Source organism: Schistocerca gregaria, chromosome X (assembly GCF_023897955.1).
Source record: "Schistocerca gregaria isolate iqSchGreg1 chromosome X, iqSchGreg1.2, whole genome shotgun sequence".
Lineage (NCBI taxonomy): Eukaryota > Metazoa > Arthropoda > Insecta > Orthoptera > Acrididae > Schistocerca > Schistocerca gregaria.
In genome coordinates, this window is record NC_064931.1 from 762,022,952 (window position 1) to 762,038,893 (window position 15,942).

The 15,942-nt window shown below is 47.3% G+C and overlaps 1 pseudogene; it reads right to left on the bottom strand.

Annotated features, from left to right (window-relative positions):
• Positions 1 to 1,268: 1,268 nt before the first annotated feature.
• LOC126299643 (5S ribosomal RNA) lies at positions 1,269 to 1,386 on the bottom strand (annotated as a pseudogene).
• Positions 1,387 to 15,942: the final 14,556 nt, after the last annotated feature.

A 15,942-nucleotide genomic window follows, 5' to 3' on the forward strand; every position in this document is an offset into this window, starting at 1 on the left:
GCATTTCGTGAGGCTCTTGCCCCTCTAATCGTCGTTCCGGTTTTGATTTGCACTGCGAGAGTTCCCATTTCTATTTCCCTTTTGAAGATTGTTACCATTTTGACACTGTGGCACACAGGCGGCTTCTAGTGAAATTGTGTGCTTATGGAATATCGTCTCCGTTATGTGACTGGATTTGTGGTTTCCTGTCAGAGACGTCACAGTTCGTAGTAATTGACGGAAAGTCATCGAGTAAAACAGAAGTGATTTCTGGCGTTCCCAAGGTAGCGTCAAAGGCCCTTTGCTGTTTCTTATCTGTATAGACGATTTTGGAGACAATCTGAGCAGCCGTCTTAGGTTCTTTGCAGATGACGCTGTCGTTTATCGACTAATAAAGTCGTCAGAAGATCAAAACAAATTGCAAAACGATTTAGAAAAGATATCTGAATGGTGCGAAAATTGGCAGTTGACCCCAAATAACGAAAAGTGTGAGGTCATCCACATGCGTCCTAAAAGGAATCCGTTAAACTTCGGTTACACGATAAATCAGTCAAATCTAAGGGCCATAAATTCAACTAAATACCTGGGAATTACAATTACGAACAACTTAAATGGGAAGGAACACACAGACAATGTTGTGGGGAAGTCTAACCAAAGACTGCGTTTTACTGGCAGGACACTTACTTGTGAGTAGTGGCGTCACGTATGAAGGTCGTTAGAATTCTTGCCACACTCTTATATAAACTTACACTGCCTAGTAATGCCTTGTAAGTCTTGTACCCAGTGTCTATAACTTTCTCCTGACAGCTTCTTTAGTCTGAAAATTTTAAACTTGGAAACCACAATATGGACCAACAAGCAACAATATTGGAACTTTATAAGACTGATGCCCAGGCGCCCGCCGCTCGTAAAAACGTCATTGCGGTCTTCATCGGTCGGCGACTTGGATGTTCTTCATTAGTAGCGATGTTCAAAGCGCTGCTTGTGGCACCTGCAGGGATCTCTGGCACAATGATACACATATCATTTCTTGCACATCAGGGAATCTTAATTAACGTGAAAATACAAAGTTCCGCCGTAGTTTAAAGCACTACATCATCAGGCCACAAGTGGCCCATCGGGAACATCCGACCGCCGTGTCATCCTCAGCTGAGGATGCGGATAGGAGGGGCGTGTGGTCAGCACATCACTCTCCCAGCCATTACGATGGGTTTCTTTGACCGGAGCCGCTACTATTCAGTCGAGTAGCTCCTTAATTGACATCACGAGGCTGAGTGCACACCGAAAAATGGCAACAGCGCATGGTGGCCCGGATGGTCACCCATCCGAGTGGCAGCCACGCCCGACAGCGCTTAACTTCGGTGATCTGAAGGGAACCGGTGTATCCACTGCGGCAAGGCCATTGCCGACAGCGTAGTTTAGAGTACATGTTAAACTATATGTCCCACTACAACATCCAGTTCCAGAAAGATGGTTTTATCAAATATCTTTTAGGTTTTTCAGATTTACAATATGCGAGGTGCATTCAAGTTCTAAGGTCTCCGATTTTTCTTCTAATTAACTACTCACCCGAAATAGATGAAACTGGCGTTACTTCTCGACGTAATCGCCCTGCAGACGTACAGATTTTTCACAACGCTGACGTCATGATTCCATGGCAGCGGCGAAGGCTTCTTTAGGAGTCTGTTTTGACCACTGGAAAATCGCTGAGGCAATAGCAGCACGGCTGGTGAACGTGCGCCACAGAGAGTGTCTTTCATTGTTGGAAAAAGCCGAAAGTCACTAGGAGCCAGGTCGGGTGAGTAGGAAGCATGAGGAATCACTTCAAAGTTGTTATCACGAAGAAACTGTTGCGTAACGTTAGCTCGATGTGCGCGTGCGTTGTCTTGGTGAAACAGCAAACGCGCAGCCCTTCCCGGACGTTTTTCCTGCAGTGCAGAAAGGAATTTGTTCTTCAAAATATTTTCGTAGGATGCACCTGTTACCGTAGTTCCCTTTGGAACGCAATGGGTAAGGATTACGCCCTCGCTGTCCCAGAACATGGACACCATGATTTTTTCAGTACTGGCGGTTACCCGAAATTTTTTTGGTGGCGGTGAATCTGTGTGCTTCCATTGAGGTGACTGGCGCTAAGTTTCTGGATTGAAAAATGGCGTCCACGTCTCATTCCTTGTCACAACTGACGAAAAGAAAGTCCCATTCATGCTGTCGTTGCGCATCAACATTGCTTGGCAACATGCCACATCGGCAGCCATGTGGTCGTCCGTCAGCATTCGTGGCACCTACCTGGATGACACTTTTCGAATTTTCAGGTCGTCATGCAGGATTGTGTGCACAGAACCCACAGAAATGCCAACTCTGGAGGCGATCTGTTCAACAGTCATTCGGCGATCCCCCAAAACAATTCTCTCCCTTTTCTCGATCATGTCGTCAGACTGGCTTGTGCGAGCCCGAGGTTGTTTCGGTTTGTTGTCACACGATGTTCTGCTTTCATTAAACTGTCGCACCCACGAACGCACTTTCGACACATCCATAACTCCATCACCACATGTCTCCTTCAACTGTCGATGAATTTCAATTGGTTTCACACCACGCAAATTCAGAAAACGAATGATTGCACGCTGTTCAAGTAAGGAAAACGTCGCCATTTTAAGTATTTAAAACAGTTCTCATTCTCTCCGCTGGTGGTAAAATTCCATCTGCCATATGGTGCTGCCATCTCTGGGATGTATTGACAATGAACGTAGCCTCATTTTAAAACAATGCGCATGTTTCTCTTTCCAGACCGGAGAAAAAAAATCGGAGGCCTTAGAACTTGAATGCACCTCGTATAAATCCTGACTCTGATAAATTTTTGAATCAGATGTTCCAGTGAAGATAATATGTCATTACAATTTAAGTTGGGCACAGGCTGAGTAAGTCATTCCAAGGTTGGAGGAAGGCAATGGTGTACCACATGCAATACGATGAATCCTAGTAAATTACTGTGGTGTTCAGACAACCATTACATTGACAACAGCTTTACCTAACAGCTCAGACATTAAACAAGTTTTGGTTGAATACTGTAGATCAAGACAGGAAGATTTTATTACAAGACTATACCTGGTTTAACAACATTAACAATTATTATTATTTTATTGTCATATGACCATTACACATTTCCTCATGAATAACTGGTACATAGCATGTATATGAACAGAAAGAGTACAAGAAGGTGAAATATGCCTAAAAAGATAAATTTATAATTACAAAAATAAATACAAATACAATGGAGAGCCAAAGAAACAGGTACACCTGCCTAATATCAAGCAGGGCCACAACGAGCACGCGGAAGTGCCACAACACGACGTAGTATGGATTCGACTAACGTCTGAAGTAGTGCTGGAGGGAACTGACACCATGAATCCTGCAGGGCTGTCCATAAATCCATAAGAGTACGAGGGGGTGGAGATCTCTTCTGAAGAGCACGTTGCAAGGCATCCCAGACATGCTCAATAATGTTAATGTCTGGGGAGTTTGGTGGCGAACGGAAGTGTTTAAACACAGAAAAGTGTTCCTGGAGCCACTCTGTAGCAATTCTGGAGGTATGGAGTGTCGCATTGTCCTGCTAGAATTGCCCAGGTCCATCGGTATTTACAATGGACATGAACAGATGCAGGTGATCAAACAGGATGCTTACGTACGTGTCACCTGTCGGAGTCGTATGCAGACGTATCAAGGGTCCCATATTACTCAAACTGCACACGCCCAACACCATTACATAGCCTCCACCAGCTTGAACAATCCCCTGCTGACATGCAGGGTCTGTGGGATCCTGAGGTTGTCTCTATACCCACACACCTCCATCCAAAAATGGCTCTGAGCACTATGGGACTTAACACCTAAGGTCATTAGTCCCCTAGAACTTAAAACTAGTTAAACCTAACTAATCTAATGACATCACACACATCCATGCCCGAGGCAGGATTCGAACCAGCGACCGTAGCGGTCGCGCGGTTCCAGACTGAAGCGTCTAGAACCGCTCGGCCACTTCGGCCGGCACACCTCCATCCGCTCGATACTAACTGAAACGAGACTAGTCAGACCAGGCATGTTTCTAGTCATCAACGGTCCAGTGTCGGAGTTGACGGGCCCAGGCGAGATGCAAAGCTTTGTGTCGTGCAGTCATCAAGGGTACACCAGTGGGACTTCGGTTCCGAAAGTCCATATCAATGATGTTTCGTTGAATGGTTCGCACGATGACACTTGTTGATGGGCCAACATTGAAATGTGCAGCAATTTGTGGAAGGGTTGCACTTCTGTTCTCTTCAGTCGTCGTTGGTCCCGTTCTTGCAGGAGCTTTTTGCGGCCGCATCTATGTTGGAGATGTGATGTTTTACCGGATTCCTGATATTCACGGTAAACTCGTGAAATGGTCGTACGAAAAAATCCCCACTTCATCCATTCCTCGGAGATGCTGTATCCCATCGCTCGTGCGTCTACTATAACACCATGATCAAAGTCACTTAAATCTTGATAACCTGCCATTGTAGCAGCAGTAACCGATCTAACAACTGCGCCAGACATTTGTCTTATGTAGGCGTTGCCGACAGCAGCACTGAATTCTGCCTGCTTACATATCTGGTTATTTGAATACGCATGCCTTACCAGTTTCTTTGGCGCTTCAGAGTATATCACAAACATAGGTTTTTCAGCCAATCCAATGCTGCAGCCAGTGGTTTCACACATTTTGCACGACTAGTTTTCGATCATTCCCCATTGAAACAGTAATTTACTGCATATTCCCTGTCCAGTGCGGATTCTGTTGAGGTTACACCATATCCTTCAACTAAGGTTGAAACCAGTCACTTTGATTGTTGGGTCCTTCGTGAGTTTACAGTTTCCGGCTTCTTGTCTCCATTGTGATTGCCAATGTTTGTCTGTAGTGGTTGAAATGGCTCTGAGCACTATGGGACTTAACATCTATGGTCATCAGTCCCCTAGAACTTAGAACTACTTAAACCTAATTAACCTAAGGACAACACACAACACCCAGCCATCACGAGGCGGAGAAAATCCCTGACCCCGCCGGGAATCGAACCCGAGAACCCGGGCGCGGGAAGCGAGAACGCTACCGCACGACCACGAGATGCGGCTGTAGTGGTAAGTTACTATGGGACCAAACGGCGGAGGTCATTGGTTCCTAGGTTTACACACTACTTAATCTGACTTAACGCGATGGACAACACACACACCCATGTCCGAGGGAGTACTCGAATCTCTAACGGGGGAAGCAGCGTCAAATGTGACAAGGCGCGTCAACCGCGCGTCGTCTGTAGTAGAGTTCGGAAGTTGTGTTGCTGTTTTCACTGGGGTATTTCTTGATTTCAGTCCTAATTCCATGCGTTCACTGCTAAGATCGATAGAATCTGTATGAATATGCAACGCTGATTTATCACACCAGGTCGTCATTGGGTGGGGTTTGACCTGACTGTTTCTCTAACTAATCTCAGTGCTTGGTTGAGTTGGAGGTCAACAAAATTTGTGTGGTTTCTATTAATCCAAACAAGGGCACAATACTCAGCTGCAAAGCAGACCACAGAGACAATGCTCGTTCTCAAGGTGTTGGCGTCAGCACCACAAGATGTATTTCTCAATTTTTGGATTATGTTTGTTCTGGCTTTTACTGTACTGAGACATTTTCGAGATTATGTTTGTAGGACTTAGATGGAAGGTTGAAACTTCTGTTTTATTCAGATTTGACTTAGGCCCCCATTTTCTAAAATAGTCATTTACTACTTGCAGATCTGGAATGAGTGTGTCCTCTGTTTGGGTTAAGTTCATGCTCTATGTGGCTATTGCTATGTTATCTCCATACCTAAACTTTCGAGACGTTCTGGTAGGGATTCTGACATACAGATGTAGTACATAAGTGTGGCCAGAATGGAGCTCTGAGGAAGGCCATTCTGCAGGCTTCGGAGTCCGCTTTTCTTCCATTTAACAATACTTGCAAGGTTCTGTTTCTGAGATTTTGAGTCATAGGCTGAAAAAAAGCATTGCAGGGAAATAAGTTGTAGAGTTTTACCAGTAGGTTCTCCTTCCAGACCATGTAGGCACAGCTGTCTTCAGCTTTTTCTGAAAACCATTTTCGATATGAATTGCCAGGGATAGTACTTGATCATAGCAATTTCTCCGTGGCATAAAGCTGGCTTGTTCGATGGGTATGCATTTCTCAACGACAGGGAAGAGTCTCTTGACGACAGGGAAGAGCCTCTTGCAGATTATTCATTCCAGCACATTGCAGCATTCACTCAGGAGAGCAATTGGTCTGTATCTTTCAGGGAGTGCTACATCCCTTCCTGGTTTGGCAGTACCTACAATAATGCCCTAAAACAAAATTTTAAAAAACTAGAGCTGTAAGTTTTTGTGTCCTTGTGGAAACTAACAAGCCACTGGCGAGTTTGGGGCCACTATTCCTATTCCTAAAGAACTCTGGGAATATGTTTCCTATACCAGCTGCTTTCCAACACATCACCTGTTCAGAGCATCGGCCAGTTCTCTGCTTTTGGTAGGGCCCATAACTGGTAGGACCTGTTGGTGGCTTCATGGTGTTTCATTGAGTTCGTAATTGCCGTGCCTTTCGTGCTTGTTTTCGATGGTTGGCTTTCAGAGCTATTTCAGTCATCTGGCTATGGCTTCCAGCTTGGGAGTGCATTCCTAATTTGTCTCTGTTGTACTTCCCTAATCTAATTTTCTCAGTAAGCTCCAAGCTGCACGGCTGCTGGACATGAAATTCAAATTCCCAAGTGTTTCCTTCCATCTGAATATTCTGCTGTTGCTTAATATCTCAAAGAGTTATTTGGCAGCATTTGAGTCTACTGTTCTTTCATATTCACGCTCCAGCGTGATGTGTAAGATTTCCTAACACCATGGGACACATGTTATTTTGCTGTACTAGTGTCTAGTGCAGCAAACCTGGAATAGTTTTTGACTTCTGGTTCTGTATGAATGATATTATTTACTAAACGTGTTTTGAACTCTTGCCATCTGACTTTCATCAAATTCCATCTGGAGAGATTACGGTAAGCATTTGAATCTTAGGAGCAGTTGTACCTATTTAATACCACGACCAATTCGTTGGTCAGAAAATTATTAGTCATCAACAAATGTAAGGAGAAATAGCATAGAAACACTACAGGGCCACCATAGAGCATTGTGGTAACAGCAGTGGATTGGTAGCCTCCAGTATAGCGACATGTCAGTTACATAACAGACACGCCAGTGGATTGCGCAGAAAGGACAGACAAGCTCAGCAGTAAATGGTGCTTTATAGCCATAACCACGTAGCAAGTGGAGCAGTGTCACCACGCTAGGGAAAATCCATTTTTTTGCAGCGTGACCAGGCATTGGGTTTTAGTGAAACAAATAGCCACTGGAGCCATATACAAAACCTGGATTTTAAGACAGGGATCACTTGTCTTCGCTGGAAGACAGCAGTATCACCAGGACGCCAGAGCGACGTCGGATAGTGAGACAACTGGGCTCTGTCAGCTGCAGCCATGCGTTCGAGAGGAAGTTGCACCTGCCATCTCCATTAGGTCCTTCCTGGGACTTGGTGTCTCAGTCTTGCCAATCTGACATCCACGCCTGCCGACTTCAGCACTGCTTTCTGAACTTCTATGTCATGATAGGAGTAGAGCTCAGACTACACCTCCTCCTCCATGGCATCCAGGTTGACCTCTTTGATCATGGTGGTGAAGGTTGCAAGCCAGTGAGGAGATCGGAGATTGCTTGCTCTGGATAGTTGTGCGAAAGAGTGCTAGGTTTTCATGGGGGCTGAAAGTGATATAGGAGATATTCTGAAAGAATTTGGTGTGGAAGTCTGGATTAGGGGATTTGAGTTGAGCAGAGCCTTTTCTGGGTATGGTCCGAATGATGGTGAAGAAGGAGATATATTTTAGGATTTTGAGGAAGAGAGTTTTAGAATGGAGGAAGTTGGGGTCCAGATGAGAGAGAAGGAAGGTATGAAGTTCTGTGGAGGTGGTTTCAGATCTGATAGCCTGGCAGTCCATAAAGTATGGGCGTTCTGTATGTTTGGGTTTTCTTTTCTTTTTCTTTTTGCATCAGGGGTGAGATTGGTGTCAGTGGTAAGCCGTCATGTTGTCATCCTAATGGGTATAGGCAATCAGGTAGTTATGGGCACAACAGGAGTAATAGGTGATGGGATTGTTTGGAACAGGGGTTGTACAAAGAGGATACCACAGTCCACGAACCAGTTGCAGAAACATCTACCTGAGTTGGTGATGATTGCCTAGGTGGATCGATGTATGGAGACAATTTTGGTATTGGTGCTGGTCCTTGTGGTGGAGGCGCTGGATCTGATGTCGGTGGTGCTGAGGGTGGCTTGCTCATAAGGAGAGGACTGGAAGAGAAGGATAGGCCTGATGAGATGTGTAAGTTCCCCATGCGATGGTTGTAGTGGATTCTGTCCCGGCGTATCAACAAGTGCCGGCATAAAACTGACGAACGCAGGAGTAGAGAAGGTTGTGAGACGATGTCAGCCCGCTAGGACCGCACCACGACAGGAGTGGCCTCTACAAGAAGAGAATATAACCGCCGCTCCTGTCAGCCTTGGCCGCATAGTAGTAGACTGGCACTCGCAGAGCAGAGATTAGTGATCCACCTCCATTGCTTATATGGACATTGTCTATCGCGAAAGACATTGACTGTTTGCATGTCGCCTATCGCTTGTGACACAGTTGTAAATTCAGACTTAAGTATTGCCCATCTTCTTTACTGTAATAAAAACTATTAATGTGATTTGCTTGAATTGTTGCATAGCTATCCGAGAAAGCAGCATCCTTTAGACACCTTATAAGCGACGAGTGGCAGGACCCCACATTGGTGACGAGGACTTACAAACAAACCCCGCGACCACAGATTTTTTTTTTTTTTTGCTGGCGACTTATTTTTCTCTTGTCTTTACTTTGCAGGGGCGCTTACTTGCTTTAACAGTTTCTTGCCGTTTTTGCTAATCAGAATTTTCAGGTGGGAGTTACAGAAATGTTCTTTGTATTTATTTTTCTTGCTTGCCTTGACTGTTTGTTGCATGTGTGATTTCCAACATGCGCACCCCCACACTGGACTCGCATTCGGGAGGACAACGGTTCAGTCCCGCGTCCGCCCATCCTGATTAAGGTTTTCCGTGATTTCCCTAAATCGCTCCAGGCAAATGCCGGGTTGGTTCCTTTGAAAGGGCACGGCCGACTTCCTTCTCCGTCCTTCCCTAATCCGATGAGACCGATGACCTCGCTGTTTGGTCTCTCCACCCCCCCCCCCCCCCCCTATCCCACCTCTGCTCTGGTGCCACAGCCGCAAGCGTTAGATGCCACACAGCTAATGAAGAAGTTTCAGTTCCAGATGCAACAGCCGGCCGCGGTGGTCTCGCGGTTCTAGGCGCGCAGTCAGGAACCGTGCGACTGCTATGGTCGCAGGTTCGAATCCTGCCTCGGGCATGGATATGCGTCATGTCCTTAGGTTAGTTAGGGGACTAATGACCACAGCAGTTGAGTCCTATACTGCTCAGAGCCATTTGAGCCATTTTGAACCAGATGCAACAGATTTCTCCACTACTCAACACCGTGCAGCAGCTACTGGCCGGCACTGCGCGCCCGTGGAACAGGCACCAGCTACAGCAACACCTAATGCTACATCACCTTTTCGACGATTTAGTGAACAAGAAGAGAAATGGCTCGAGTTGTTGTCCCAGTTTGAGGCCCATAGACTAACTCACAACGTACCAGGTAATGTGAAACTTCCATATTTATTATCAACGGTAGAAAGTGTAGTGTCCTGCCTAACCACAAAATTTCTTCCTAAGACCACTCCGAGTGAACTTGTTTACGACCAAGTGGTCGACTCGCTAACAAACTACACTCCTGGAAATGGAAAAAAGAACACATTGACACCGGTGTGTTAGACCCACCATACTTGCTCCGGACACTGCGAGAGGGCTGTACAAGCAATGATCACACGCACGGCACAGCGGACACGCCAGGAACCGCGGTGTTGGCCGTCGAATGGCGCTAGCTGCGCAGCATTTGTGCACCGCCGCCGTCAGTGTCAGCCAGTTTGCCGTGGCATACGGAGCTCCATCGCAGTCTTTAACACTGGTAGCATGCCGCGACAGCGTGGACGTGAACCGTATGTGCAGTTGACGGACTTCGAGCGAGGGCGTATAGTGGGCATGCGGGAGGGTGGGTGGACGTGCCGCCGAATTGCTCAACACGTGGGGCGTGAGGTCTCCACAGTACATCGATGTTGTCGCCAGTGGTCGGCGGAAGGTGCACGTGCCCGTCGACCTGGGACCGGACCGCAGCGACGCACGGATGCACGCCAAGACCGTAGGATCCTACGCAGTGCCGTAGGGGACCGCACCGCCACTTCCCAGCAAATTAGGGACACTGTTGCTCCTGGGGTATCGGCGAGGACCATTCGCAACCGTCTCCATGAAGCTGGGCTACGGTCCCGCACACCGTTAGGCCGTCTTCAACTCACGCCCCAACATCGTGCAGCCCGCCTCCAGTGATGTCGCGACAGGCTTGAATGGAGGGACGAATGGAGACGTGTCGTCTTCAGCGATGAGAGTCGCTTCTGCCTTGGTGCCAATGATGGTCGTATGCGTGTTTGGCGCCGTGCAGGTGAGCGCCACAATCAGGACTGCATACGACCGAGGCACACAGGGCCAACACCCGGCATCATGGTGTGGGGAGCGATCTCCTACACTGGCCGTACACCTCTGGTGATCGTCGAGGGGACAGTGAATAGTGCCCGGTACATCCAAACCGTCATCGAACCCATCGTTCTACCATTCCTAGACCGGCAAGAGAGCTTGCTGTTCCAACAGGACAATGCACGTCCGCATGTATCCCGTGCCACCCAACGTGCTCTAGAAGGTGTAAGTCAACTACCCTGGCCAGCAAGATCTCCTGATCTGTTCCGCATTGAGCATGTTTGGGACTGGATGAAGCGTCGTCTCACGCGGTCTGCACGTCCAGCACGAACGCTGGTCCAACTGAGGCGCCAGGTGGAAGTGGCATGGCAAGCCGTTCCACAGGACTACATCCAGCATCTCTACGATCATCTCCATGGGAGAATAGCAGCCTGCATTGCTGCGAAAGGTGGATATACACTGTACTAGTGCCGACATTGTGCATGCTCTGTTGCCTGTGTCTATGTGCCTGTGGTTCTGTCATTGTGATCATGTGATGTATCTGACCCCAGGAATGTGTCAATAAAGTTTCCCCTTCCTGGGACAATGAATTCACGGTGTTCTTATTTCAATTTCCAGGAGTGTATTATGACCAACAAGTGTATATGGTAGCAGCTCAGTATAAATTCTTTAATTGCAAAAAATGGTCAGAACAAACTTAACGCGAGTGGGTAACAGATTTGCAGGGTATGACAAGGAAATAAAAATTCAAATGTGCTTGTTGTGTATTATGTACGCATGTTATGTTGCGTGATGCGATCGTGTACAGTGTACCTGAAGTCAAACTCAGAGAACAGATTTTGAAACAGTTTGATCCGTCATTTCAGCAAGTAGTGCAAATTCTAGATCAGTACGATTCCGGTGCCTTCTCAGCTCATACATTTTAGCAGCCAGCTATTTGTCGGGCCGAGTCCCTTGTTTCCTATCGGCCCATCCGGCAGCGGCAGCAGCTCGCCAAGCCGAGTAAACAACCTTCCACGCCGTGTAAGTGGTTCGCTAAACAGGCGGCTACACAGGCGAACAGAATTAAGTTTTACCCACAGTGCTGTTCATGGCATAAACGGCAACAATGCCCCTCCCGACAAGCTCAATGTTGCGCTTGCGGTAGGAAAAGACATGTACAATCCGTAGGTTTGGAACGGAACAAACATAAGAATTCGGCCCACTCACAATAATCTCGTCACAAGGCCCATGTCAAATGGTTCAAATGGCTCTGAGCACTATGGGACTTAACTTCTGAGATCATCAGGCCCCAAGAACTTACAACTACTTAAACCTAACTAACCTAAGGACATCACACACATCCATGCCCGAGGCAGGTTCAAATGGCTCTGAGCACTATGGGACTTAACATCTGTGGTCATCAGTCCCCTAGAACTTAGAACTACTTAAACCTAACTAACCTAAGGACATCACACACATCCATGCCCGAGGCAGGATTCGAATCTGCGATCGTAGCGGTCGCGCGGTTCCAGTCTGTAGCGCCTACAACCGCTCGGCCACTTCGGCCGGCTAGCCCATGTTATTAATGCTGTATATCCAAAGTTAGCAAAAGGCTTTCGCAAAACTGGCAAGCAGCAGTTTCTTTAGTGATACGCCACTCAAACTAACTTTTCGTCCATTTACTTATTTGTGGGAAATGTGGGAAATTTCAGCTCCCGATGCGTGTCTCAAACAAGCACGTAACTGAGGGCTACAAAAAATGTAAATGTCGTGTGACTAGGACCTTACGTCGGGTAGACCGTTCGCCGGGTGCAAGTCTTTCGGTTTGAGGCCACTTCGGCGACTTGCGCGTCGAACTGACAGCTTGTAATGGACAAGACATTCCCATTCTGGGAAAGTGTACTTTGCCTGCTATGTATCGCTCGCATACGCGAACAGTGACTTTTTTGGTGGTACAATCATGCGAGTGTGAGAACATATTTGATCTTGATTCTTTTGATTTGTTTGGCTTTAACATTCAGAACAGTATGTTGTCAGTGTCTGCATTCATTGCAAAAGACAGTGTAGCTAGCTTCCTAAAAGAATTCCCAGAACTCTTTTCTGAAGGTTTAGGCAAGGCTAACAGTTTTGTTACACATATTACTCTGAAAGACAATGCTCAGCCGAAATGTTGCCAGAACTGTTCCCATTGCATTACCGGACAAAGTCGTGCCTGAACTTAAAGAATTGCAAGGTAACGGAGTTATTGCGCCCATATCACCCAGTCAACGGACAAGTCCACCGGTTTTGCTTCCAAAACCTTCAGGTCGCATTCGCCTCTGTGTTGACTTTAAGTCTATAGTCAACCCACAGATTGTCATTGATGCGCATCCATTGCGACGCCCAGAGGATCTCATGGACAGATTAAGCGCTGGACGCTACTTTTCAAAACTTGATTTGCGCGATGCATATCTTCAAATGCCGCTCGATGAAGAATCTCAAAAGGTGTGTGTAGTAAATACTCATTTGGGCTTGTTTAAATAATTGCGTTTGTCTTTTGCCAGTGCTTCCGCACCCGCCATTTTCCACCGGTATTTGGAGCAACTGTCTGCACAAGTGCCAAACTGTTCAAACTATTTGGACGACATTGTAGCAGGTCGTAAAACTGAAGACCATATTGCAAATCTGCGTGCTTTGTTTCGTGTGTTATTTGATGCTGAACTAAAGTGTAGACTGGACAAGTATGATTTTTTTCAAACCTGAGTAGCAGTATCTTGGTCATGTGACTAACAGTCAAGGAGTACATCATCTTCAGTCACATTTGTTAGCCATACGAGACTTGCCAGATCCTCGCAATATCACAGAATTGCTGTCAATTTTAGGGAAAATGAACTATTATATTCGGTTCATACTGAATGCTGCACAAATTGCAGTTCCATTGCATCACTTGCGTGGCAAGAATGTCCCCTTCATTTGGACAGATGAGTGCTAAGTATCTTTTCAAAAACTTATTGATACATTGCTCAGTGATCGATGCTTAGTTCACTTTGATTCTGACAAGCCAGTTGTATTGGAAGTTGACGCTTCCTCTTGCGGAGTCGGTGCAGTGCTTTCAAATGGTTCAAATGGCTCTGAGCACTTGGGGCTTAACATCTGAGGTCATCAATTCCCTAGAACTTAGAACTACTTAAACCTAACTAGCCTAAGGACATCACACACATCCATGCTCGAGGCAGGATTCGAACCTGCGGCCGTAGCAGCCGCGTGGTTCCGGACTGAAGCGCCTAGAGCCGCTCGGCCACAGCGGCCGGTGCGCAGTGCTTTCGCACAGAATCGCTGATAAAGACAGGCCCACTGTTTTCGCATCAAAAGTATTGTCCAAGGCCCAGAGCAACTATTCACAAATTGAGAAAGAGGCTTCCGCTGTTGTGTATGGCGTCACCAAATTCCCCCACGATTTGTATGGAAGAAAATTCTACTTAGTAACGGATCAGAATCCTTTGCAGTCCTTGTTTCACCCGAGGAAACCGGTTCCAGTACGAATTGCCCAAACATTGCAAAGATGGGCTTTGTTGTTGTCTCAACAGCAGTACGAGATTGTGTATCGTCCGACAGCTCAACATGGTAATGCGGACACACTTTTACGTTTTCTGATTGGCCCTTGCTAGGATTATGAATTGCTTCAGTCTGTTCCACTGAACTATGATAAAATTGCACAGGCCACGGAAACTGATCCAGATTTGAACATTTTGCTAAAATATATTCGCACAACTTGGCCTCCTTCCTTCCATAGTATAAAGAACTCTGCAGTGCGCCCATACGTTGCACGTCGGCATAGCCTTGCTGTGCAGATAGGTGTGGTTTTTGTTCAAATTGACAGTGCACAGTCACGCGTGTTGATCCCTAAAGCTTTGCATAAAGAAGTGTTGCATTTACTTCACCAAGGACACTGGAAGATTGTTCGTACCAAACAGTTAGCGCGTCGACACTGTACTTGGCAGGGTGGGGACGCCCAAATAGAACAGATGACGTCACAGTTCACGCATGTGCGGAAAATCAGTCCGCTCCGCCACAAAAATTCTCTGCTTGGCCTAAGTCGCAGTTGCCATGGCAACATGTGCACATATACTTTGCGGGACCTTCTTAGAACACTCGTTGGTTGATTGTGGCTGACTCATACAGCAAGTTTCCTTTTGCTGTGCCAATGAACTCGACAAAATCACGTAGCACAATTCAGGTGTTGTCCTCAATTTTTTGCGTAGAAGGTTTATCTGAAGTAATAGTGTCAGGCAACGAACCTCAGTTCACGTCAAATGTATTTGAAACATTCTGAGAATACAATGACATGCAGCATCTAACTAATGCATCGTTCCATCCACAGTCAAACGGCGAAGCGAAACGTTTTGTCAGAACCTTCAAGCAGCAAATGGCCAAACTTTGCTCTGCACACACCAGGGATCAAGCATTGCAGCTGTTTCTCGCCTCCTATCGTTCGCACCCACGAGATGGACCATCGCCGGCGGAATTGCTTCACGACCGCAGCCGTCGAACATTGCTCCACCTGCTCCACCCTCCTCAGCATCCGACGCCGAAGGAAGGCTGCAATTATCGCTTCGCGCAGCACGATATTATCTTTTACAGGGTTTTTAGCGGCAGCAGACGGTGAGCGCGATGCGAGAGAGTCCGTCAACTTGGTGCTTGCATGTAACGTATTTCGGGACCAGATGGCTTGTAGCGCCGACATCAAAATCAGCATCCCCTCTGTCAGGTGCACGATGATCGTGTAGTGTCTCTTCCCCAGATTCACAGGTCCAGAGGACAGCGCTGCCACAGCAGCGGTGAGAGGGTGTCCTCACAACCCCATGGTGACGGAGCCTTCGCATCCCCCGCCTCCTCTCACCCAACCGATGGAGTTGAACCCGCCCACACCGCAGCAGTCGCCACCTTCTGGATCTGGTTCCTTGGCATCAGGAGATGGACGCGTATCCTTCTGGTCGTTTTCTGGGGGACGTTTCCGCAGGCTGGTTGGTGGGGTACGACCAGACGCTAGACGTCCCCTGCAGTTAAAGCTTCTGGTCCCGCGAGGCGCCCACCCTCCTGCCTTCCCCGCCGCAGTCGCACTCCCTACACTACGACGGTCCGTACCTTGGGGGTGGGGGGGGGGGGGGGGAGGAGTGTTCCAGCGTATCGACAAGCGCCAGCACGAAGATGACGAAGGCAAGAGTAGAGAAGGCTGTGAGACGACATCAGCCAATAGCCCACTGGCTAGGACCGTACCACGACAGGAGTGG